Genomic DNA, 25,149 nt, shown 5'->3' on the forward strand with positions numbered 1-25,149 from the left:
CGGCAGGATACCTCCCTGCCGCCCCTTTCCCCGCTTGACTGCGCGCCGGCTGCTCAGCTCCTGTAGAAATCGGGGCGGCAGGATACCTCCCTGCCGCCCCTTTCCTTGCTTGGCTCAGATGGGTGCCATTTTATTCCCTCGAACTCTAGGCCTGGTACTATCTTGGGGGAGGGGAGACCAGTTATGCAGCTCCCCCCTGCAGCCCAGTCAGCAGCTCCAAACTCTCCGGTGCAGATAGAACAGCCAGAAATCGTTCCTCCACCGACAGGCTCTGCACCAGCAACAGCAGTGTCTGTGAGTCATGTGGATCGGGGGAGTAATGACAGAAACAATCGCCCTCTATCAGATGTGACATTCAAGTGGCTCAGGGAGTCTATTGCTAAAGAGTTCCACACCCTCGTCCCTTCCCTTCACTCGGTACCCCTTCCTCCCTGCTCCTAGCAGGAGAGCCATCCTAAAAGACCCAGAGCCCCTTCCAAGCCCTTTTTGTCCTCCTCTCCCAACTGCTCAGTTCCTGTAGCAATCAGGGCGGCAGGATACCTCCCTGCCGCCCCGTTCCTTGCTTGACTGCAAAAGGCTTTAAGAAGCCTTTTGCGTGCGCGCGCACGCAAAAAGCCTTTTGCAGTCAAAGAAGGAAAGGGGCGGCAGGGAGGTATCCTGCCGCCCCATTGTTACAGAGAATACGGCGCCAAAGGTGGAAAGCGGCAGGAGGGGTAAGTAACCCCCCCACCCTTAATGGAACCCCCCACCCCAGTGCCGGAACGCAGCTCTGCGGTTCTGTGCACACCCCTATAGCGCTCCCCTACCTGGGTAGGGCTGGTCATGAGAACAACCTCAACTGGCCATTAAGCACAAGTTTTCAAAGGAGTGAGTATGTTGACCCAATGATTTAATAAAGAGGGTTTTTTAAATTTATGAAAAGGAAACATTCTTCACAACTTCTAAAAAAGTTATTTTCACTGAGCTGTAAAATAAATGATACTGAACTTTTTAGCCAAGTTCTTTATTCCTTATTCCTATTATTTTTGTGAAGAACATGGAAGTAAATGTCTGTAGATGTAAAACAAGAAGTTCTGGTACAAACTAATCCACTTACTTTCTTTTCAATATAATTTTAATTAATAATTACTATCTTCACATCCATACGCTGTTTGTTGTGCACCAACATGCAATATGCAGGGCACAGTAGTCACCAGAGCCTCTTCCGTAAGAACAGGGTGCACCGTGCATAGGTGGAAGATGGCATTAAGATGATATCATTATAAAACATGCCACTGAAATTATTATTATTATTATTATTATTATTATTATTATTATTTACATTTATATCCCACTCTTCCTCCAAGGAGCCCAGAGCGGTGTACTACATACTTGAGTTTCTCTTTCACAACATCCCTGTGAAGTAGGTTAGGCTGAGAGAGAAGTGACTGGCCCAGAGTCACCCAGCTAATTTCATGGCTGAATGGGGGATTTGAACTCGGGTCTCCCCGGTCCTAGTCCAGCACTCTAACCACTATAGCACGCTGGCTCTCATGTCCCCATGGGGCACTACAACTGTACTAAATTTGATCCAAATTGGTCCAGGCATTGCAAAGTTCTTAGTAAGGGAACACACAGCTGGCATCTTGAAATGGGTTCTGGAATTCATTTATGGGATATCAAAGTTTAATGTCCTCTATAGCCTCAACATGTATACTAAGTTTGGTGCAAACTGGTTAGGCAGATCACAAGTTAGCCCACTTTCACCGCAAAAATTCTCAAAGCCGCCATCTTGAATTGGGATGGATGATGTCATCACAAAATGCATCATTGAGGTGTCCCTATGTGGCACTACAACAATACCCAATTTAGTCCAAATTGGTCCAGGCATTGCAAAGTTATTAGTGGAACGGGTGTGCACACACAAACTCTTCCTCTTTCTCTCTCTCTCACACACACAGGCAGAGCAAAGTGATCTCATAAGATTACTTACCCTGGGGAAAATAGGCTAAAAACATGGCATTTGTGGTTGGTTCTTGACTCTCCATTAAGAAAAAGTATACTTGATAAAAGATGTGATCCATCATTCCTGCGTTTGTTGTACATAACGCTATTATTGATGCCTGGTTGCAAAAAGACACAAAACACAAGGATTATTGCAATCTTGGGAAGAGATTATTGCATTTTCAGCCTGCCACAGACAATTGAAATATGGTGTAAATTTAATTGGAACTGCCTTTTTTATGCCTCATAATCGGCACTAAATTAAAGAGAAGAACAGCAAAATAAACTAGAGTGTTATAGCCTGACTTCTTTATAGAACTTCTTGGAATTGCTCTGTACTGAAATCTATAAAATCTTAGAGTGACCTTGTTTAAGTGGTATGAACAGATTTTTCTCATTACTTTTCTTTTTTGCCTTAAAAGGGGAAATGGGCTTAGTTCACATCTTCTAAGCTAAAATGATATGGGAAGAATTCAATATCTATTTAATTTCAGAAACTTTTGAAGAGCTATAATGGTTTAAAAGTTATTCATACAGCAGTAGTTTGGGCTAGAGGGCCATTCTGAGTGGATTCTTTTGGGAGATACTGATGTACCACCTGTTAGGTGAATGGCTGAGGACAGAATTATACATTACTGGAGAAAATGCGGAAAACTATATCCCAGTGCCACGTTTTCTCTTTATCCATCATGATAATATGCTATACTCCTTACTGTGTGAAGTGAAGCCTTCACACTATCCATTTCCTCACGCTTGTTTCACATCCCTGACTGACAGATAGTGTACTGCACGTAATGGAGGACTGGCAGACAACTCAACACAGGAATGCCATTTTTATGGCAGTCTCATGTCTCTGGTATCATGCAGTTCTTCCTTAGGGTGGCTTACTATCTAAGACAGCATGTGCATATTAGAATTCATAATCATTTGTCAGCAACGGACCCAAGCTCTCCTTCTTATACAGGCGATAACTATCAAAGAGTCAGACATGGTTCTCACAAACAGCAGATGAGGTGGGAAACCTATTTCTGAACTGTACTACTTCAAACTGTAGGTGGGGGCTTCTATAACTGAATGCTTCTCTATACCCCAAAATAAAAATTCCTCTATGTATGACATTAGCATATGAAGGAGAAGGCTAGCTTAGAACTTTTCTCACTGGCATATTAGTTTTCTGTGTGGGAAGGCATTTTTTGTATGGAGGCGTTAAAGCAAGAGATATCTTTTGGAACATTGTTATTTATTAATCCTTTTCTCCTGATGAAGAGCATATAGCTTGAAACATATCGGGATCCTGCAGTAAATGCACATTTTTTTTCGGTACGAGCCTATCATTTTATTTTGTCTTTTTTTTTTGCTCAATTTTTTGGTGCTGACCTCCTGCTTTTCCTGTGCTTCTAAGAGATGATTTGGAGCAGAAGATTTCATGTGAGATAACAGAGGCTTTCTTTCACAGGGGAATTCACTTTTACAAACCCAAATCAATCTTCCTCTAAGTTCCCGCAGCGTCTCTAACTGAGCGTTTAACAATGATTCCATTCCATTCCATACATCCATACACTTCAGATGTATATTCATTTATTAGTTCCAATGACCAATTACACACTAGTGAGTGTATCATCCAGAAATTAAACATGCCAATGACCATTTAAATGACAATGTGTGAATGATGTTCTTTAAATACACAATATGATCTGTATAGTTAAGGTGAAGTGTGAAAACTCCACCATTATAAGCCCTGGACATTCTATTGGTCATAAAATCCAAGCCATCCATCCAACGTGCTTGAAACTTGGCATACAGTGCCACTACCTGTCCAAATTTCATGCAGATCTGTTGATAAATGACCAAGATACAGCAGTTTGAAAATGTGTCCCTAAGAAGCTGATTTTGCTTGTTGATGACCTATATTTGGTCAAGAGTAACATACCATATATTTTCTTCTTCCTTTAGATGTGTCCAAACATTTAGGTCCACAGGAGAAAGCATTCTTTTTCATTTTGAAAAAATATCCATTTAGTATTTCTTGAGTTATTTGCTTTTGAAATCCCTATTATAGCAGGGTAATTAATCAACTAAGGGTGCACATCACAGCACATGTCAAATGGCCTGATTGATTCTTGCCGGTAGCAATCTTTTCCCTCAATAAAGATGGCTGCTAGCTGCCTTTGTCCTTCAGTGTGCGAGACAACTGAGGCACCATGACAAGCTAGCTTGTGTATCTAATATGGCCCTTGTTCAGAGCAGAGATTTCTGGCATGGTAAACCTCTTTTGTGTCTTCAGGAGCAGCCTAATAGCACAGCAATTTACTTATTTATTAAACGCCTTTTCCTCAAGTGGCTCCTTATAACTTGAATTTCCTACCCCCAGATGTCAGCGCAGAATTGAGTTGCCATGAAGTGCATGTCACTGCCGGGGCTGAGGAGATGTCATCTTTCTTTCATCCAGACTGGACAGGATTAGGAGGTTTTTCACCTACTCTGAGCTGTGGTATTGGCAGGGCTCAATTGATTATAGAAGGCAGTGCCCGACATGATATGCAGTGCTAACAGTGACATGAAGGTATTGAGGCACTGCTATTGTAGACATGGAAACTGGCATGCTCATTATACATGCCAAAGTCAGGTACTGATATGAATTACTCCTGCTGCTGCTGCTGCTCCTCCTGTCCAGAGGCACACCAAACATGCCGGTATATGTTGCAAGACATTTTAAAATTAGTGATCATAAGACAACAAACAATTAATTTTATTGACTTAAGGGTCAAGTTCTTCTGGGTACAACTCCATCAGTGCCAATGGCATAATGACACACAGGAGACAAATACTGACACAACACTGCATATAGCTTTCTAACTTTACAAATCAGAAAGTTGAAAAGATTAAATCTCAGTTTGTCGTTCCATTTATTCATACAGAGTTAGATGGAATGTCAGATTTGCCTTGGGGAAGATGTGGTTAGAGAGGTTTTGAAATCTGTTAGTCCATGTAAGAACCATAAGACTTGATGATTACCCATCAGCCACTAACATAAATCTAATCAGGCTGAGCTTTCCTGCTGCCATAATTTCAGGGCCTCAGGTGGTTTTAGTCACTCTGCCCACACATCCATAGTGTGTGTGTGTGTGTGGTGGGATTCCCCCCCCCTCAAATAAAAAGGAGTAATCAGTTCAACATTGCTAATTATTCAATTGCTAGAGTACACAGAGATGAGTTCCCAAGACATTTTGAAGAGACCCAAGGGTTGAACACTGAGCTCACTTGCCTCCTTTCTGTGTAATAGAAAGAGACAGACTGGAGAAAAGATTTGATAGTGGCTGAATTCTAGGGGGGGAAATGGTTTAAAACCGCTTAACATTTTAAGGCAGAGGAGATATTGGTAGATGTTGATTGCCCCATCATGAAGGATCAGGTTGGATACTAAAAGAAAGTAAAAAGCAGTTATGGTTAGGGATATGCAGCCTCACCTACTCGCACACTTCATCATCTCTCTGTTATTAAAACAAAAAACAACAATCAGGTTTCCCTCCAAATTCTTCAGATGATTTGCCCAAGAAGAAACTCTAAAATTTGCTTTGAATTTTGCTTTAGTTGAATGTCAATGCAAACTCAAATCTCATTAAAAGAGCATTAAGAGTCTACCAGCCTCTTCAGACCACCACTGAAAGCCTAACTGCCCAGAGACAAACGTTTGGGCAGTATAGAAGTTTAATAAACAAATAAAAATAAATAATAAATAAGTAAATGTTGATATAAAAGAGTTGGTCTTGTGTTTCTTAAAGGCTTGGATGTTGGAAAGATATGCCTAGGACAAGCAACTTACTAAGAGATTCTATGTTTGTACAACTACGTCAGAAATAAGTTCTACAATCAAGGATAATTAGCCAAGATACACCTACAAGGGTCTCTTTGGATGCTATGAGATACAGATTCAGAATTTCTTCACTTCTTCCTCCTTGCAGAGATGGTACAGGGATAATCTTAATTAATTGGAAATACTAGTTGAGGATATTGAGGCTCAGTTCTGCACTTTGGAGAGAGCAGTAGCCACATGATGCGTGGATGGCCACTAGCTATAACAGTTTTTAAAAAGGGATTAGACAAATTCACAGGGATGAGGTCATAGTGCAGTGGTAAACTGTGTGCTTTGCATGATTCAATCTCTTGAATCTCCAGCTAGGTATGGGAAAGTGTCCTATCTGAAATCTCAAAGTGATGCTGCTAGTCAGCATAGACAATCTTGAGCTAGATGTGCCAGTGATCTGACTCACTATAAAGCAACTTCATATGACAGGCCTAGAAACAGCTGTTAGCTGAGCTGTGTACAGAAGCAGTACAGCATTGAAGTCCAGATGATGGGGACATGTAACTAGGGATGTATATGAATCTATTTTTGTGATTCAATTTGAGTTTGAATCAAACCAGCCTGATTCAACTCAAGCTAGAATCTTCTGCCTCAAAACTGGGTTGGGTGGTAGGGTCCCAAGTGTGCCAACTACCCCCCAACCCCCCAAATGAATTGGGGCAAACGGGTGGGTTTTTAGGAATTGTTACATGTGATTTTTAGGAATTTTTACATAGTGAATCCCTATGAAGAAGTTATGTCACAATGGAGAATTTACAGCATGTAAATATTCCTAACAATTCACCCCCTTGCCCGATTATTTATTTATTTATTTGAAACCCAGTATTACAATGATTTAAAACTATAAATCTTTACTATACTTTGGGGGTTGGGTGGAAATTGGCACACATTATTTCAATTGCACCTCAAATCGCCAAATCGATTCTAGCTCAAATCTAAGGTGATTCGATTTGACCTCAAATCTGGTCAGTATCCCCAAGGGTGATTCAATTAATCAATAATCAAATTGACCAGATTCGAATCAAATCAAAGATTTGGCCACAAATTAACTCGCACATCCCTACACATAACAACAGAAGGCTAGATCATCTTCATTCCCATCTTTTAAGATCCCATGAACATCTGTCAGTCTGCTTTTCGGGGGGGGGGCTGGGATGCTATGCTAGATGGATCCTGGTGAGGTCCAGCAAAATGTTCTAGACGCATATACCATTCTTACTGAGCAGACTGGCAAATTTGCCATTTTGCCAGTGCACCTCCTCCAGTGTCTGACTTTCCCACTGCCCTTTTAGCAGGTTAACCCTTGCCACTCCTCCTCTTCTCCTGAGCTGCCCTCTCCCAGAAAGGCAGGAGGTGAGACATGGAAGAAGGGAATGTGAGATCCTCCACACACTTCTTTCAGCCTTTTTACCTTTTAAAATGTCATGCGCATTTAAATGACAGGGAGAGTGGAACTCAGAGGGAGGGGGGAGGGAGAGAAACAGCTGCCATCCCAGGGAAGGTAAGAGTGGAGTTGGAGGGGAGGTCTGGTAAGGCTGAATAAGGGAGTGGTCTGGCGTGAGGGTTGCCAGATTGGCTTTTAAAAAGCCAAATTCTGGGTTACGGCCCAAGCCTGCTCTAGCTCATAAAAAGCAAACAGGTACTCTCAGGGAGCAGATCCCTGATCGCTGCATCAGATCACCTTTGCCATCACTGCACACTAGGGGTTTGCAAGCCAGCTCAGTTAGAGCTGGGCTCAATGCGAACTGGCAAGGTTTGATCAGGTTCGGGGTTGTGGTGATTGGTGTATGGAAATTTCCTTTCTGTCTCACTCAGCTCAGTTAATGAATAAATGAACTGAACCAGTTTTAACCAGCTGCTAGCAGTCTTCTCAGTCAACTAGCTCAAGAATAGCACTTACATGACTCCTATCAGCAATGTCAGCACTATCAGAGTGCTCAGAGAAGCTGCCTAAGAACAATTAAATATCCTTAACTTTCAAAACCCAGAAAGCTAAGAAAAAGATTCTGGTAAATCCAGACATTTGGGGAGGTTACTGCTGCCAGCATATCTCTCCTACAGGCTACTCTGAATGAGAATTGGAGTGATCAAAGATCTCTGTTTGCCTTTTCTTCCTTGCTAACAAGCAAGTGCATAAATCAATTGTTCTCCCAGACGTCTGCCTGAACGTGGAGTTAATTGTTAATTTGGCCAAGTTCTCATTGAGACAGGTTTTGAACCAGATAAATCCGTCTTCTAGCGCCCCCCCCTTCTCCTTCTGGGTAAATAACCAATTCTTGAAGGCTTGTAAAAAGTGAAGAAAGCGGGGTGAGGAGACATTTTATTAAAATTACTACAGACTAGTTCCGTCTGAGGCTTTTAGCTTCTTAGATACACTTGAAAATGCTTAGTTGGTTACAAAAATACTTCCAAAGCTCCCAGATGGGGCAGCACATTTTGGAATCTTAGTTACTCAGTTGCGAGGAACAGATGTTTAGGACAATGCAAAGCACACACACAAAGAATTATAAATTCCTGAGGTGAAGTCTGACTAAACACTCTTTTCCTATGCTAAATTCCGAAAGCCAAAGCCCTGCCTTCCTGTACTTGAACTCACCAAACTCCTGATGAGAATCAATCCTCCTGCAATCCTGTCTTACAAGGAACTACAGTCATCTTGCTGCAGCAAACTCCATTGCTGCATGTCCTCCATGCTCCCAACACAGACTTCCTTTCTTCTTCCCAGAATTCCCCTTCTCATGTCCCACCCACCTTGTGGACTGATTCATTGAGCTCTGGAGTTCACCAGCCTGTCAGTTAAGACAAGGTTTCACTTCCTGTTAACTCTTTAGAGGGTGGGGAGACTGGTCACTACAGGGGTCAAACCAGATAGGCTGTGGCTGGACTGCGTTCTAACTGAACTGGTCCCAGTTCAAAGCTCTACTGGTAAAGGGGAATCCAGTGAGGATTCCCCTTTACCAGGAAACGGGCAGGGGGAGAGGAGTAATTTAGTACTTTCAAGTGCAAGCCGTTGTTGCAGCAGCCATGGGGGGGGGGAGTGGCAGCATTGGTGTCAGCTCCCCCCACCTCCGCAGCCTCCTCCAGAGTAACCAGGGCTGCCAGCAGCCCGATTTGGGCCTTCTTCAGCCTGGTTCAGACCTCTGCACATGCACTAGGGCAGTTTTAGTGACTTCTGTGCATTAATAGAGGCTATTTTCATGACCACACAAATTGCATGGTCATGCAAATGACCCCCACATGTGTGCAGAGGCCTGAACTGGGCTGCTGGCAGCCCTTGCTACTCTGCGGGAGGCTGGTGGGGGAGAGTTGCCACCACCCCCACTGCCCCACCCCATAGTGGCTTGCACATAAGTACTAAATTAATCTGCTCTCACCCCTGCTAGGCTTAGGGAAGTCCTGCTGGCCCTTTACTGGTAAAGGGGAATCCTCACTGGATTCCACTTTACCTGTAGAGCCCCAAACCACTTCAAACTGGTTTGGCAGTTGGGATGAACCAGGTCCAGGTCAACCTGTGCCCAAATAGAGCCCACTGAGTCAGTTCGAATCTGGCCTGGATTTGAACTGAACCAACCTGGCCGGTTTTGTGCACATACTCTACTACATGCTCTATTGCACCCTCAGTTCCCATTAGCTACATACTCTCTGAGTCAATCAATCTCATTCAAAATGCAAAATGCTGATTCTCGCCTACATTTGTGACAAAATGGATGGTGGTCGGGGTGTGTGTGTGCATGCACGTGTGCGCTAAGTTATGAAGGTGGCTTTGGGGGGAAATTAAGTCAAACTGTTGATTGACAAAGAAGGGACCCTGCACATAAGAAAGGAAACCCCTGTTGGAATCTTGGAAGGAAATAAAGGACTGCTGAGAGTTAATCAGAGAGCTTCAGTTGGGTTGGAAAAAGGAGTATAAAAAGAATGGTCAGTTCTTCTGAAAGGAAATAGGTCAGTCAATGTGTATGAAGCCTAGAAAATAATAAAAGAAACTAGCTGACCTGGCTCAGAGCGTCTGCACCCCTAGTTCTCCCTGTCTCTCCTCCCTCCATCTTTATTTCTTTCCCCTGCCCCATTTTGTTCTCCTCCCCGCCTCCACAGCCCATTCTCCCTCAGCGGCCAGGCTGCTTTTCCTCAGCGGCCGGCTGCCGCTTCTCCTTGGCCGGCCACCTGTTGGCCTGGCACCAGCTGCTTCTTCTCCACTGGCCACCTGCCGGCCTGCCAGCCACCACTTCCCCTGTGTGGCCTGCCATCTTGGCGGCTGCCGCTTTGGCCACTTCCCCTGCGCAGCCACTTCTCCTATCGCCATCATTAATTCACAGCTCTCTCGTGAGAGCTGCCACCCATGGGATTTGCGATGGGTACGCCTAGGAGAAATAAATATATAGAAGTTACGAAGTAGAATAGCCATATTAATAAGGGAAGAGTTATAAGTGGACTAAGCATGACTCTGGTTGGTTTAGTTAGAACTCTGAAACAAAATGTATTGTAACACTGTTGTAACTCCAATGTTCAGTTCGCTGAAATGATTTTAATTAGTAATATAAAATTAGGTATCAAGTTCTCAGAAAAATACTGAAAACTCAGAAGTAAGTTTAAAGTAGGCTCTGACCATTGATGGCAGAGATGTAAGCTAGAGCAGTGTTTCTCAAACTTTTTGGAGTCAAGGACCGCTAAATTCTTCGTGCAGAGTTTCAAGGACCGCTACATTCTTCATGCGCAGTTTCCCGGACCAGCAGTTAGTAAAGGGGTTTCAAGTCTATCTATCTATCTATCTATCTATCTATCTATCTATCTATCTATCTATCTATCTATCTCTCAGACTTCTATACTGCCCAAAACTTGCATCTCTGGGCAGTTTAGAATGAAAATAATATAAGCATTAAAATAATTAAATTTGGAATCTTTTGCAAACATGGAATATTAGGGGTTCTTAACCTTGGGTCCCTCAGTTAAATTCCTATAACCCCCAACAACAATGGCATTTGGCCATTATGGCTGGGGATTATGGGAGTAGAAGTCCACCAACGTCTGGGTACCCAAGGTTGAGAACCCCTGAATCTAAAAGCCTGGGTGAACACATTTGTCTCCAGTATGTCTGGAGTGGAGGTGCTTGTGATTACTCAATGGAGAGGGGATGTTGGGCCATTAGAAAAATTCAAAAGCTACATGGGGCCAATGAAAACAACATACAAGCAAGCCCCACTGATGCAAGAGGGAAACAGCGTCCCCTCTCAAGGCACCTCGACCACAACAGGCAGCTGGGTTTCAATCAACCAACCTTTGGCTGCAAACAATGAGCGTGCAAGAACCAGCAGCCCTTCAAGTGGCGCCCACTGCCATACTTTTTCCTCCATGCCCCTGCACCGCATACAGTTTGAAGCTGTAAAGATAGGGAATAAGATAGCTGTAGGAAGATCTCAGCAGCACGTGGAAGCAAGGCACAAGAAGGGTCCCATGCCTCCGTGATACTCTTCCTCTTCCGTGCCATGTGCAAAATTGAGAAAGTGAGTGCCTTGATTTCAGTTGAGGGGGGGTTGACTCCCAGTCAGGGACCGGCACTCAACCCTTCGGGGACCGGCAGCGGTCCAGGGACCGGTGGTTGAGAAACACTGAGCTAGAGGACAGTGAAGAGCCTTCTCTGTGTTCCCTGACAAGGTAGTAGCCAGTTAACGGTGGTTGTTGCAACACCTCATCTTGAGGTTTTGAGACATTTATAGCTAGATAGTCAGCTACTGCCACCACCTGAGGAAATTCTCAGCCCTCACCCTGAGCCCTCAAGCATCTGAGGGTAGCTGTATTTTTTTGGCACAACGATCCTTCTATCTTCACGTGGAAATTGACGGTAAATGATGCCACCCAGAATCAACAGCCAAGGATTGGTTCTTGTTTGAAATAAATATTGGAACCTAAGGAAGATGCCCTAACAGGTGTGCAACACAATCAATAATGATGTTCTGCAATGTCACAAATTGTGCTTGCTTACAACTTGCCCTTCATAGCCCCAAACTTGTCCTTGGCCTTTAAGGCCCAAATCAATAGGAAGGATGGAGTATGAACTCTCACAACAGTCAGCAGGGGAGCTCCTAGGGCTGGGCAGTGATGTGGAAGGGAACAGGGACTATAGAAGACATTATTTATTTATTTAGCACTTTTATATACCTCCCAAAACACAAGTCTCTGGGCAGTTTACAACAAAACAATTTTTTTAAAGCAAATAAAATGTTAAAACATTACAATAATTTAGAATTTAAAATGTTAAAACTATTTAAAACCATAAAACTATTAAAACAGTATCTAATTAAAAGCCTGGGTGAACAAATGTGTCTCCTTGACTGCCTTTTTAAACATTGTCAGGGATAGGGAGGCTCTCATTACAGCAGGAAGTGTGTTCCAAAGCCTCAGGGCAGCAAGTGAGAAGGCCTGTCCCTGGGTGGCCACTAGACGAGCCGGTGGCAACTGCAGACGAACCACTCCTGATCACCTCAAGGGGAAGTGTGGTTCATAGCGAAGAAGGCATTCTCTTAAATACCCAGGGCCCAAGCTGTTTAGGGCTTTATACATTATAACCAAGACCTTGTATTTTGTCCAGAAACTTATCAGCAACCAGTGTAGATCTTCTAAGATAGGAGTGATATGGTCTCTCCGAGATGACCCAAAGACCAACCTGGCTGCCACATTCTGGACCAACTGCAGTGTATGGACTATGTACAAAGGCATCCCCACATAGAGCGCATTGCAGTAATCAAGTCTGGAGGTGACCAGCAGGTGAACTACTGTTCTGAGGTCATTTATCTCAGGAAACAGAAGCAGCTGGCATATCAGCCGAAGCTGATAAAAGGCACCTCTGCCCACTACCTCAACTGGGGATACCAGGGAAAGGTTTGTGTCCAGAAGCACCCGCAGACTGTGTACCTGTTCCTTCTGGGTAAGTGTGACCCCATCCAGAACTGGCAGATAAAAATCATCTCCCAAGTTCCGACCCCGCACAATAAATACCTTCATCTTGTAGGGGTGTGTATGTGGTTTGAGTCTGAACCAGACCCGAACCGGGTGGCCAGTTTGGTCTGGCAATCCAAAACCACTCGCCGGTTTGGTTTGGTCCGGTTGTGGGGATTCACAGTTGTGGTTATTTTTTAAAAAACAATTATCACTTACTCCCTCCAGGGGACTTCCTCTGGGGGTGGGGTTTCCATGGGGGTTCCCCCTCCCCTGCCGGCCTCCTTGCCACCCTAACCAGCTCTTCATCATCCCAGGTCATGCAGAGGCCCATTGCTCAGGTGAACCCCCGTGGACCCCCCTGCCACCTAGAGGATGTCCCCCAGAGGGGATAAATGGTTAAAAAAGGGGGGTCACGAATTCCTGGGGGGGTTCGGTTCAAACCACAAAGGGTGGTTTAGTTCGATCCCAAATGGTCGAACCAAAATGGTCATCGAACACATTCAACATTGAACCTGTTTAAACACCACTACCGTCTTATCTGGACTCACTCAGCTTGTTATCTCTCATCCAGCCATCACTGCCTCCAGGCAGGCTTTTAGGGAGGTTATGCCTTCTCCTGATGATGTTGATATGGAGAAAACGATTTGGGTGTCATCAGCATACTGATAACACCCTGCACCAAATCTCCTGATGACCTCTCCATGCAGTTTCATGTAGATGTTAAACAACATCAGAGACAATACAGAGCCCTGAGGGACACCATACAGAAGTTCAGATTTTGAAGAACAATAGTCCCCGAGGGACACCATCTAGAATCTGTCTGAGAGGTAAGAGTGGAACCACTGCAAAGCAGTCCCTCCCACCCCATACCCTCTCAGATGATCCAGAAGGATCCTATGGTTGATAGTATCCAAAGCTGCCGACGGGTCCAAAAGGACCAACAGAGTCACACTTGTCAGTTCCCAATTAGAGATAATCCATCAGGCTGACCAAGGCAGTCTCCACCCCCTAGCCCACCCAAAAGCCAGTCTGAAATGGATCTAGATAATCAGTTTCATCCAAGACCCCCTGGAGTTGTGAGGCCACTATCCTCTCAATTACCTTGCCTAATCACAGAAGTTTGGAGACAGGCCTATAGTTGCTTAACTCTGAGGGATCCAACGCAGGCTTCTTCAAAAGACGTCTAATAATTGCATCCTTAAAGCAAGGAGACATCCTGCCCTCCCTCAAAGAATCATTTCTGATCTCATCTAGGCCTTCAACAACAACTTCCCTGCCAGGGAAAGCTCCAGTCATCTACCTCGCCACTTCAGCCCCCGTAGTTCTTCCATATACCAAGGGACCAATTTTGAAGCGGCTTGGAGAGGATGCTTAGGAGTGATCATGTCTACTGCCCTGGTGAGTTTGCTGTTCCAATTCTCCACCAGGACATCAACAGGATCACCAACAGAGCCAACACGAAATCCCTCCAAGGCATCTTGGAACCCTACTGGATCCAATAACCTCCTCGGGCAGACCATTCTAATGGGCCCCTCCCCACTGCGAAGGTGGGCTGTGACTATGAGTCCAACCTTAACCAGATGGTGGTCCATCCATGACAATGGGGAAATCACAGGAGTCCCCACCCATGGAACACCACCCTGATCAGAGTGAAAGACCAGATCAAACATGTGACCAGCAATGTGCATCGCCCCTGAGACCCCTTGGGATAGGCCCACAGTTGTCATGGACACTATGAACTCCTGAGCCACCCCAGACAAATTGGTCCCAAGTGGACACTGAAGACCCCCAGCACCACAAGCCTGGGGGACTCCAATGCCAAACCCGAGACCAAGTCTGTCAGCTCAGTTAGGGACTCCATTGGGTAGCAGGGCAATCGGTACACCAAGAGAAGTCCCAGTCTAATCCTGGTCCCCAAACTTAGGTACATACATTCACTCAACAGGGATCCTTCAACAACATTAGTGACTCTAGCATCGTCTATATTCTATAGCAGGGGTGCACAACTCAAATGCCCCAGTGGATCAGAACCAACCATGACTTGGTGTGTGGGAGCCAATATCAATTTTCAGCACATTAATTATTACATTATATTTATAAATAAATAAATAAATAAAATTAATAATAGAGGGAGAGGGTTGGAGTCAGGGGGAAAGATGAGGGGAAAGATGGATGGCATCAGTGAGCTTCGGCCCAGAATCCAACTGCATTGAGTTGTTGCTGCTCATCACTGGATAGACCAAGAGTTCTTCATGGTTCCTGCTGCTGCTGCATAATACTTCTGACAGAGGGTCTTACGTTGTGCAGGCCTGGTCTATGGGATGATCCTCTAAGTTGTTAGCGAAGCTAAAGCTAAAGAGCTTCTGTCAGGTCTATGGGGAGAGCAGGCTTAGCCCTCTCTCCCCGTAGATGATCAAAGGGCAGCCCTGGGGCGGCTAGATCGGCTGCCCTACACACTGCCAGCTCTGTCGTGTAGCCGGTAGGGGCTGCTGAGATCGGGCCCGTGCCGCCCCCAAAAGTCCCAGGATGCCCCGTGCAAGCATGCAGGGCATCCTGGAGAGACCCCCCTAGCCTAGGAGGCAGCTTGCAGCCTCCTGCTGGGGGTGTCCTCATGGGTTGCTGCAGTGTGATGCCACGCTGCGGCAGCATACGATCAACCTGCTCCTGTGGCAGCAGACAACCCGGAGAAATTGGACTAGGCTCCCTTAGCCCGATTTCTTCTGGTTGTGAGAATAGCTTCAACATCTCCTAAGTTGTGAGCATCTTCTATTCTAAGTCTATAGTTTCCGACAGAAGAGAGGCAAGCCAGTGACTGAGAAGCATCCAGTTACCTTTCTCCCTGAGCTTGGGACAAGCTCAGGATGGTGTTGCCATCCAGTCTTTACTGGAATGCACCATAAAACCTCCTTTCTGTTGAGTCAGGATAAAGTTTATGAAATGCACTAGAACAGGGCCCCCTCCCAACTGTTGAACCCATCCTACAACAGTCATGGCTCAGCTCACAGGAGAATTCTCTAGCAATACAGATGCTTCATGTGGAAATAAATCTGTGCACCAACCCCACTCTAAAAAATGTCAGATTCAGGTCTTTAAACCATTTCAAAATGCCGGGATCAGAGTTGGAGTCAGATTTTTCTACCGGAAATTCAACATTTAACCAGAGTGGTTGCGGGCTTAGAGACACTTTGTTTCCAAGCCTGCTTGGAAATTTTTAAGTGCTGTAAATCAGGAGGTGGAGGCTAAGATAACCCCTTGGCAAACACTCACTGGCCCAATGGGTGCTTGCTGGGGAGGGTTGCCTTGTGCTCCATGGGTGCAGCACTTAGAAATGGGGTCTGGTGCTTGTTTGGAGATACTGCCTTGGAAACCATATCCCTTTTTTCCTACTCACCTTAACTAAAGGGATACTCCCATGCCCCTTTAACAATACTTGTCTCCTTTATCCAGAACTACAGTAAAGCATATCCTCCATCCAGAAACAGTAAGAGATCTTAACAGACCTCTTCTACCAGTCCCCACAGTCAAATCACCACAGTGCTTTTGCTGCACCTTACTACAATCAGTATAAAACTTGCAGCATAACTTTATATCTTACCAGAAATTAAAATACAAACAAATATTTTCTAATTGTAATTCTGAAACAAAACGAACTCCTATTTCGTAACTGTTGTGACTCCCTGACACCTTGCTATACAAGTGGTTTTACCAGGCTCAGCCCTGAAATGTTCAGCCAAGTGGTGGAGGCAGTGCAGCTACAGCCGTGGGGCTGGTTCCCACATCAAAGGCATAAGCTGCACCGGCCACCACTGAAATAAACTAAACAACAACCTCTTGATGGAAGTTACTGTGTGTTCTTTTTCTTTAAAGTTTTGGTCAAACCAGCATTCTGGAGGATTCCATCTTTTATAAACTTTACCACACCCTTTCCAAATCTTACCCAAGTCAGACCCCACTACTTCAAATCCCACAAATTTGGATCCCATCACACTGCCCAGGTGACCTACAGTATCTGGGGTCCCATTCAAGGCCCTGATTTCTAGGAGGCAACTAGCATGCCAAATTAAGATCATTTCCAGTGGCCTATATCTTGGCAACTCGATCTAGAATCCCTCCAAGCGATCACAAAAACGAAAAACTGCCAACACCTCAGCAGGACGCTTCTGTAATGTCTCTGCCTGAGCAGTGACAAGGCAAGAATGTGCGATAAGATCTACTATATTCAGAATACATCCAGAAGAGAGCACATGGGTGCTTTAAAATAAAGATTCAGTCAAGATACAGGACTCCAGGAACAGCTCAGTTGATAATGTGTCTGACTAATACATGATACCATAACCAGCAGTATTCTTTTATCAGAGTTCTTCATCAACAATCTCTCAGTCATCCTTCAACCGTCTTCTCAAGTGTCACACTTTTTGTCTCTTACGCTACCCAACATTCCATTTCACTCTCCAGCTTCACTCCTTCTTGCTTTCACTCATTCCTCCGTTACTGTAGGTGAGGATCTTTATCTGAGAAATCTGGAGACTGGAGCAAGTGTGACCTTTCAGACCAGTGGCAGCTGGTGCAGGGGGCAGGCAGCAGGAAGCAGGCAGCACCCTTAAGTGTAAATTAGTAGGTGCTTACCTCCTGTACCACCACACCGGAAAGCCTCCTCAGTAGCGCCACGCCACGCAGCACCTGCTGCACTGGAGGATCAGCTCCGCCACCCAGCTGGCCTCCACACATGCGTAGAGACCATTTGCAGGCCATGCAAATGGTCTCCACCAGCTGAGTGACAGAGCCAATCCTCCTGCGCAGCAGGTGCTGGGTGGCACACTACTGCTGAGAAGAGCTTTCAGGTGCAGTGGAAAAGGAGGTAAGCAACTACTAATTTACACATAAAGGTGCCTCCCGCCGCCATCCCGGTGGCACCCACATCAGCCGCCACTGTTTCAGACTGAGTGACTGATGCTGCCTCCCAATCCCACCTCTGTGAATGGTGTAAGAAGTTGCAGGGGAAATGATGCTCATCTTGGAGTCAATGTTCCCTCTAACGGGGATTCCTAGATGTTGTTGACTACAACCCCCAGAATCCCCAAGCAAAAGTCATTGCAGCTGGGGATTCTGGGAGTTGTAGTCAACAACACCTGAAAATCCCTGTTAGAGGGAATACTGCTTGGAGTCTCATTTTCCTTTGGAGCAGAGGCCATTAATGAGCAGGTTAACTAACAGATTAGAAATCCAAAAGCAAGCAAGGTTCAACACAGCTTGTAGAATCTTTTCCCCATCATAAAGTTTCCAGTACAATTTACTTCAAAACTAATCCCTTCTTTTCAATCACAACAAAAACTAGGTTCATGTACAGTCCCTTGTACAGGCAGATCAAGCAATTCTTACAGAATTCTTATCAGGCTTTTTCTTTCAGGTATCTAATCTTGGCCTAATTCTTTCTTGCCCCCAACCATTCCTGACACTACTGGGCTTCTAGGTGAAGCTGGGCCGCTTGTAGCTGCTGCTCAGACGAAGCTCTTACCTCCTTCTGTGTAGGCTCTAGACTCCCCTCCACAGTTGTTCTAAATCCCTCCATGCATTGTTTATGCCAGACATCTATATTTGCTGCAAGGCTGTTGATCACCTGCTGGCTTTGCTGCAAGGTCTGTTGTTTGCTGTTGGTGTTGTTTATGCATCATCAGCTTCATTTGCTTTAGGAACGTTGCTTTAACTTCCTCCAACCTGGCTCAGTCACACAAGCTCACAGCTTCTCTCCAAGGAAACACTGGCCATATTCACATGTAACAGCAAACCATGGGTACAGGGACCCAAGGTTAATTTTTGTAACCATAAATCACATCACAGATGTTTGTCCAACCATAGCCCAGCAATCTCTAGGTTCAGGCCACATCCCAGCAAGCTCCATAGCACTCACACTGCCAGACTGTGGGCAAAGTGACAGAATGTCTGCAGGGTGGCAGCCACTGGCCACAATCTACAAGGGGGTGTGCTGAGAGCGATCGTGCCTTTTTGGAATGGACCACCCCCTCAGTAAAGAAAGGACATTTAAATCCTTCTAAATGACATTTATGCCCTTCTCCTGACAGCGTAGGCTAGCTCGATTTTCTCCCATCGTGTGAACCAGTGGGCTGGGCTGCAAGCCCGGTGGTTCTTCAGCAGGTAACCTGCTAAACTACCTCTGCCCTAAAACCAGGTTTGCAGAGTGAGTGCTCTGCAAACCCGGTTTTTTGAATCGTGTGTTGCTGCAATGTGGCTCCACGCCGCTGCAACTCACGAGTAGACCTCTGACCGGGAGGCTTAAAAACAGCCTCCCGACTTGGGGGTCTCTCCAGAATGCCCTGTGCACTTGCGCAGGGCATGCTGGAGCTTCCGGGGGCCATGTGGCCCCTGATCTTCCCAGCCCCCGCCAGCTCCGTAATGGAGCCGGCAGTCATGTGGGCAGGGAGAGTGTGCATTGCGGGGAGAGTGGGCTAAGCCTCCCCAGGCAGCTCCCACTGATCGTGGGAACCGCCTCTGTTTCTAGCAATGGGGGGGAAGATGAGGGGCAACATTTTTGTGTTACTCCAGGAAAGGATCATGATGACTTCCGACGAGGGAATGTGAATATGAGGGCAAAGTATCCTGGGGTCTGGTCCACTGTGACCAAGGATGTTCTTGCAATGGCAGACCCAGCAAAGCAGTCCAGGAAGACCCAAGCACACTCTTCCCTCTGTGTCGTCTTGCTGTCCAGGGATTATCCATCTCATGAGAGGGCTTGTCTACTGGGATGGACCAGAGGCTCCAAGACCTTTGGTCCTCTTTTGAACTGCTCTCTCATGCGTTACACCATCCAAATTAAGGGGGTCTGGTAGTGTGTGGCCCGCATTCTCTCTGATAAATAATATAACTTGTGCACCGTGACCCCTCCTCTCCAGGCAACCATTTCATACTCCCAATGAGTAGTGGTCATTCCATGTATCCGGGTGGTACCATGTGGGAAACACCAAGAACAGGGAGAGATCTTTACTCTCATTCAAATTTACCAGGTTTGGACAGTGTTGTGGAGTATGTAGATCAGCTACCATGGAGTCGTGGGTGAGGGGATTCCTGTTTATCAGTGATTCCAGGAAAGTGGGGTCACCATTCGGGGCAAAAGCAAACATGGATATGTACCAATGGATGACCGGACTGGCAGAGGGACTGCTTCACAGCGGGAGTCAACAAGATAGGGAAATGTGTTGCTGGGGTACCCATGCTTGTGTCAAGCAACCAGGCTGGGTGGCATCTGCTGCCCGGCCCACATGCGTGTCCCCATGGCCTTTCACTCACATGAGAGAGCAGTGATTGGGAGAAGGGGCATCATCACACATTATGAACGATAAAGGCGCTACTGCCCCTTCCCCAACTTTACTGTAGAGCATAGATATTCAAGAATTAGTTGGTGGGGCTATCTTTTAAAGTGGACTCCGGGTATCACTGCCCTGCCATATCTTATCTTTGCAGTGATCTAAATGGGTTGCCCAATTTATGGTACCATCACAACAACATGTGCTTGTGAACATACTTCTTGACCAATTTATTTTTGGTAACCAAAACACATAGAGCTGGGTCTCACAATCACTGAGACCCGGTTTGGGGAGCTAAGCGGGGAGAGCGGGCTAAGCCTGCGCTCCCCGCACACAAGCAGGGCGGGAGCCCTGGGTGGCCGGGTCAGCTGCCTACACGATTGCCGGCTCTGTGATGGAGCCTGCGGGGGCTGGGGAGCTTGGGGGCCATGCGGCTCCTGGAAGCTCCAGTATGCCCTGCACGAGTGCGCAGGGCATACTGGAGAGACCCTCGGAGCTGGGAGGCGGCTTTTCGCCTCCCCTCCGGGGGCCTACTCAGGAGTAGCCATGGTGCAGAGCCTCATCACGGCTACTCACGATCAGAAAAACTGGGTTTGCAGAGCACTTGCTCCACAAACCCAGTTTAAGGGGAGGGGTACTTAGGCGGGTTAACCACCGAGAGGCAACTGGGCTCAGCTGTGAGCCCGGTGGCTCCCACAATCATCTGAAATCGGGCTAGGCTCCCCTAGCCCGATTTTGGATGAACATGGGAATAGCCTCATAGTGTCCCTCTTGCCATCCCCTCCCCTTTCTCTTCTAAATGAGAAAGGGGGGAACAAGAAACACAGTGAAAAGTGGGCATCCCCCAATGTGACTTTCCCCTTTGACAGTCTTAGAAGCTTGGGATGTGACAGTGCAGCATCCCTGTTGCTGGGCAACAGCTTCAGGAGTGCAGAGAAATGGGGGCAGGAAAAGTGCTCAGAGAGGTGACCAGAGAAAAGCACAGCAGGCATAGAGAAGACACATTCCTGGGCATGTATGGGATGCCCTCTCTATGATTTTGGTGCCAGAAACAGCACAAAACCATGGTTATGGTGGCAACTGCATTTGGATGTGACACTGCCACCTTCAAACCTCAGGTTGGAGCAGCAAAACTCACTACAAACTGAAGGTTCAAACTGGAGTTTTCCAAGGGAAACCGCAGGTTGCTTTTGACACAAAACCATGGTTTCACACATTTGGATGTACAAGGATTTCAGCCTCAGCCCCAGAGGGGTTACATGCATTACAATAGCAATAGCACTTAGCAATAGCACTTACATTTATATACCGCTCTATAGCCGGAGCTCTCTAAGCGGTTTACAATGATTTAGCATATTGCCCCCCAACATTCTGGGTACAAGTGAATGGGGTCATTATCTCACCCGTAACATCCGTGTTATTCTGCTCTCCAATCCTACTTCTTGGCGCAGTGAGACGTTCCAGGTGGGTTGCTGCATGCCTTGGATTCTGGGACTCTTGCAACCTTGATTTTATTCTGTCTACTTCCTTTTGAAGCCAAGAATCTGTACATTCTTGCTGCAATTGTCCTATTGACCACTTTGATTCCAATGGCCTAGAAACTCCCTCTCCATTCAAAATTCAAACTGCTGATTCTTGCACGCACTCACATATGCTAAAGAGCATTTTTCCATGGCCCAGCCCTGGAAGCTGAATTGTCCATTCAGAACACAGCTTTAGTCACTGAAAGGTTCTTTTGAATAATTCTGCACTTCCATCAGATGACAATTTGGGTGAAACCATAATGAGAGACCATTCACAAAAATTGGACTGCCAAACTCACAACAATACCTTGGCTTGATGGTAAAAACAACAACAACCAAAAACCTTGGTGTCGGGGAATTGCCCCAAGTGCACCAACGGACAGGCCACCAGAGAGCCCAGATTGCGACAGGGGACATCTGACACTGCCCTGGAACTACCTGGCAGTGATGCCATGGCCCCATGCTGCAAAACACCCCATGTTAGCCCTCAGAGTGAGTGGGCGAGATGCTCTGTCCTCTTGCGGGCCTCGAGATGGCCCGAGAGCATCTCACATGATCATGGCACAGTCCCAAGAGATTTTGCATCATTCTCACAAGATCTGACGTGAGACTTCAGTCGTATCTGTGATCTTGTGAGAAGCGCTGAGACTGCCAGGGATTATTTAAAGCTGGCCGGTGATGATGGGCCGACAGAAGGGGGAAGGCAGGAGACTATACAGGGTGGGGCTTAAGGAGTAGCAGAGCCCACTGACCTCCCCTTTGAGACTAAACAGAGAGGCTCCCTGTGAAGTGGGTCCTGTGAAGTAACAGGCCCGCTTAAGGAGAGAACCAGGGTCATGAGTTCTGATGCCTGGCTTATGCCTGGCAGCCACCAGCTAGGGGTGTGCACAGAACCAGTTGCTCCAGTTTGGTTCACACCCGAACCAGACTGGGCCAGTTCGGTCTGGCACCCCCTTGACCTCCGCCCCCCCCCGTTTGGTCCGGGGGGGTGTCACAAGTTTTTTGTTTTTATTTTTTTATTTTTAAAAGTTGTTTTGAGGAGTTGTTCGAGGCAGCAGGGGTATCCATAGAGGTTCCCCCTCCACCACCCGACTCCCTTAAGCCATAATTCGGCTCATCGGCATTCCCCACTCAGCATGGCGACCATTTTGGAGGCCGCCACACCTGGGCAATGGGCCTCTGCATGGCCTGAGAATGAGCCGAATTATGACTTAAGGGAGGCCGGCGGGGGGGATTGGGAACCTCCGTTGACCCCTCCAGCCTCCTCGAACTCCCCCAGAGGGAGTAAGTGAAAAATAAAGTAGGGGGAAAAAACTACCTTGCAAACCCCCAGAGGGTGGTTCAGTTCGACCCAAACAGTTGAACCAAACCTGTCTGTACATCACAACCACCAGCAAGGAGAAAAAGGAGATAGCCTTGAGGTGTCGATGGCCAACCCACTTACACTTGGCTTAGTTGTTAAGGACTGTGTGTAACATCACAGAGAAAAGTTAGTAGTGTTTAGTTGTTTCAAGAGTCTATAAAAACATGTCAGTTCCACAATGGATAGGGATTTGCTTTCTTTTCACATCTGCTTTTTCTTCTGCCTTAATTTTCTTTTTTTATTTCTGTTTAAAACTGTGTGAATGTTTTATTATTCTGTTCTCATCTTTATCTGATTGTAAACTAGATTGTGAGACAGAGTGGGGTATATGTGATTTAAAGAGATATATGACTTTACCAAACTTATTTCCTCTCTTGCCTTTCTTTTGCCTGTCTAATTATTCTTGTTGGTAGAGTTTGGGATGGATTTACTACTTTTTTACTTATTTACTAAGGTTTCAGACTCACCCCATCCCAGTGGCTTAGGGCAAGTATGAGCATTAGTCTTGGGAAACTGCAGCTTCTCTGTGTCATGCAAACCTCAGCAGAATGCCATTTTAATATTTGGTCTGTCATTGAACCATGACAGAGAGCTACAGGAGGCTTCCTAAGCTGTCTTTCCATCATAATGCTAATGAGGGGGGGAGGGCATTTGCAGGAGAGAATCAGGTGGAAGCAGTTGCTTAACTCTTCTTTTGCCTCTTGATTCTTCCTTGCATATGCCTGAGCATTAGCAGTTCAACCCGCGGTTTGAGCATAGTTTGGACTTGCAGTTCGGGAACTTTAAGAAAAAGGAGAGCAGGTCCTTACCTGCTTTCATCCATCCCATGTAGCTTCCTGCTGGGGTGTATAGCAATAGCAATAGCACTTACATTTATATACCGCTCTATAGCTGGAAGCTCTCTAAGCGGTTTACAATGATTTAGCATATTGCCCCCCAACATTCTGGGTACTCATTTTACCGACCTCGGAAGGATGGAAGGCTGAGTCAACCTTGAGCCTCTGGTCAGGATCGAACTTGTAACCTTCTGGTTACAGGGCGGCAGTTTTACCACTGTGCAACCAGGGGCTCTTTTTCCACCAGAAGCGCATCCCTAGAAGCCATGCATGGTGTGAGCATGCACATGGTGTCCATGCATGTATGGGCATCATTTGTGTAGTCAGGATGGTGTTGCTGACCATGCAAATGGCACCCACACATGTGCAGATGCCATGTGTGTGCTGATGCCACGTGGGGCTTCTGGGGATGTGTACTGCCCCAGCAGAAAGCTGCAGGGGGCAGCAGAGAGCAAGTAAGGAACTGGTCTCCTCTTTCTTCAAGTTTCCATATTGCAGTCCTGAACTGTGCTCAAACCACGGGTTGAACCAATGGTATGCACACGTCACTAATTAGTGAGTACAGGAAGGGTTAAGCACATACACAAACCACTTTCCCATCCAAAAGTGCAAATGTCCCCTCTAATCTAATTCTTCATTTGCATGAACCAGAAGAAATGTATTTACCTTCTTCCTATCCACTTTGATGCATTCTGGAAGATAACATGGCTATGAAAGCAACACTCTAGGTTAACTTGTTATCATTGATTTAAGATTTTCATATCTTACCGTTTCCTAAAGGAGAATTTTTATGGTCAAAAGGCATCAGAAACAAGCTTTGCAATAAATTCTTTTATGATTTTCTGCCTTCTATATCTTTGCATTCTCCTGTTGACTGGAGAAATTATTGACATGAGGTCTCTGAGTAATTTTCCTGCTTAACAGTTCTATAGTGTCCTCTAAGTACAATCAAGAAAATGTACCAAAGAGATCAGCAAGGCTTGAGGTTTTGTTTGTCATTTGAGTTTTTAACAAAGGAGCAGAATTACAACCCACAGGAGGCAGGGGTGCATCTTATCTATGGGCAAAGTGGGCAGTGCTCACCTTAAATTTCTCAGTCAGCCATGGTGGGTGGGTGTGTCGGTGTCAGAGGTGTGTGTGTGTGTGTGTGTGTGTGTGTGTGTGTGTGTGTGTCCCTCTCCATTTTATATGCCTATTACCTCTCTCTGTTATTCCCTGCTACTCTTGCCTGCAGCCTCCTGAACAAATGAAAACCCCAAGATCTTTTTAAATATTAATATTAATAAGGCAGGAGCCAATAAGCACGCTCCCTTTTGTTTGGCAATAT

At 46.0% G+C, this 25,149-nt stretch overlaps 1 long non-coding RNA gene across 1 annotated transcript in view; it reads right to left on the minus strand.

Moving 5' to 3' along the window:
* Nucleotides 1–25,149, minus strand: part of LOC128351810 (uncharacterized) — a 74,508-nt gene that overhangs the window by 29,600 nt on the left and 19,759 nt on the right. The window contains exon 4 of the long non-coding RNA XR_008320054.1: nt 1,973–2,102. This is a non-coding gene — a long non-coding RNA (uncharacterized LOC128351810). The remainder of the gene's footprint in view (nt 1–1,972; nt 2,103–25,149) is intronic.

Source organism: Hemicordylus capensis, chromosome 3 (assembly GCF_027244095.1).
Source record: "Hemicordylus capensis ecotype Gifberg chromosome 3, rHemCap1.1.pri, whole genome shotgun sequence".
NCBI lineage: Eukaryota > Metazoa > Chordata > Lepidosauria > Squamata > Cordylidae > Hemicordylus > Hemicordylus capensis.